General features: G+C 41.7%; 1 non-coding gene across 1 annotated transcript; it reads left to right on the plus strand.

Annotated features, from left to right (window-relative positions):
* Positions 1–1,522: 1,522 nt before the first annotated feature.
* Positions 1,523–1,629, plus strand: LOC141650019 (small nucleolar RNA R71). The gene has a single exon (XR_012546084.1). It is a non-coding gene; the product is annotated as a small nucleolar RNA R71 (small nucleolar RNA).
* Positions 1,630–1,848: the final 219 nt, after the last annotated feature.

Below are 1,848 nucleotides of genomic sequence, written 5' to 3' on the forward strand. Positions count from 1 at the left end.
AACGGGAACATCCTCCAAAACTCCCAAAGGGCATTTTATAGAACGGTCCGCCATTTGCAATGTGACACTAGTGCATTTTAAGACTCCCATATTAAGCTTAGCACAAGTAGTGTAAGGCATTACACTCACACTAGCACCTAAATCTCATAAAGCTTTATCAATTTGATAGGTGCCAATTGTGCATGGAATAGAAAAGCTACCGGGATCTTTTAACTTAGGAGGGGACTTGTTTTGCAAAAGAGCACTCACCTCGGCGGTGAGAGCTATTGTTTCAACCACATCAAAAGTCCTCTTCTTAGTTAAAATGTCTTTCATGAACTTAGTGTACGATGGAATTTGAGTGATTAATTCGATAAAAGGAACGGTTACCTGTAGATTCTTCACAACTTCCATGAATTTACCGAATTGAGAATTCTTTTGATGCTTTGCCAATCTATGAGGAAATGGCACTTTGACTTTTTCCGGAATCTTTGCTTCAACATCTTTCTTTATAGGAGCATCCTCCACTTCCTTGACTTTCTCAACAATAACAAGTAGGTCATCCACTTTCTTGGGAATTTCTTCAATTTCCTTATCATTTGGAGAGACCTCTAACTCAACAAGTACCTCCTCATCATCTTTGGGCATAGATGGCCCATCATATTTCGTACCACTTCTTAAGGAGATAGCATTAAGGGTAGCATGTGGTTGCTCACCTTGAGGGGGTAGTTGACCCGATTTCCTTGAAGAGTTAGATGAGGCCAATTGAGCCATTTGTTGCTCCAACATTTTGATTGCGGCATTTTGAGCTTGCTCATTCTTTTGGATTTGAGCCAACAATTCCTTTTGTATACGGATTATCAAGCCCTCAAGCTTACCTCCCTCTTGGTTATTTTGTTGGGCATTTTGTGGTGGAGGTTGATTTTGTTGGAAATTGTTTTGTGGGGGCCTTTGTTGATTTTGATAACCTGGTGGAGGGATATATTTTTGTTGTTGAGGTACATAGGCATTTTGTTGTGGTGGGGGTTGTGGTTGAGGATTTAGCACATTGTTGCTTCTATAAGACATATTCGGGTGGAATCTTGAATTTGGGTTATATGTGTTTGAGAATGTACCCGGTGGATAAGCATTTTGTGCATTTTATCTTAAAGCTAGAAAGGCATTTACCTCTTCAATGGGAGCTTGGCAATGAGCGGCATAATGACCCGCACCTCCGCAACCTTCACACACAACGATTTGGCTTGTTGAGGACATGGCATTGACTTATTGAACGGAATCTCTAGCATCCCTTTCCACCAATTGTTGTTGGAGCAAAGCAATTTGAGCTAGCAAAACGGAGTTGTTAGAGGATTCTTCTTTACCTTTGGATGGCACAACTCGGGAATTGACATATTGGGCATCATGGACCGCCATAGATTCAATCGTGGCATGAGCAAGGTCGGTGTCAATTTGATCAAACCGCCCATTATTGGCGGAATCAAGAATTCTTCGGGACTCGGCACAACATCCATTGTAGAATGTTATTGCTAGAAATCAATCATCTAGCCCATGATATGGGCATTGTCTTTGAAGCTCTTTGTACCTCTCCCAAGCCTCATATAAGCTCTCAAGAGCTTGTTGACGGAATCCGGTAATTTAGCTCCTCAAAGTTTGAGTTTTCTCCGGTGGAAAAAACTTTTGATAGAAGGCTAGAGCCAAAGTCTCCCAATTGGTGATTCCCATGGCGGTGCGGTCAAGGCTATTGATCCAAAGCTTGGCCTTGTCCTTCAAAGAGAAAGGGAAAAGTATTTCCCTTATTTGGGCTTGAGTGATGCCCATTTGACGGATCATGGAGCAATAGTCACAAAAGTTTTGCACATGCAAATTTGG

This window comes from Silene latifolia, chromosome 3, assembly GCF_048544455.1.
Source record: "Silene latifolia isolate original U9 population chromosome 3, ASM4854445v1, whole genome shotgun sequence".
NCBI classification, from domain to species: Eukaryota; Viridiplantae; Streptophyta; class Magnoliopsida; order Caryophyllales; family Caryophyllaceae; genus Silene; species Silene latifolia.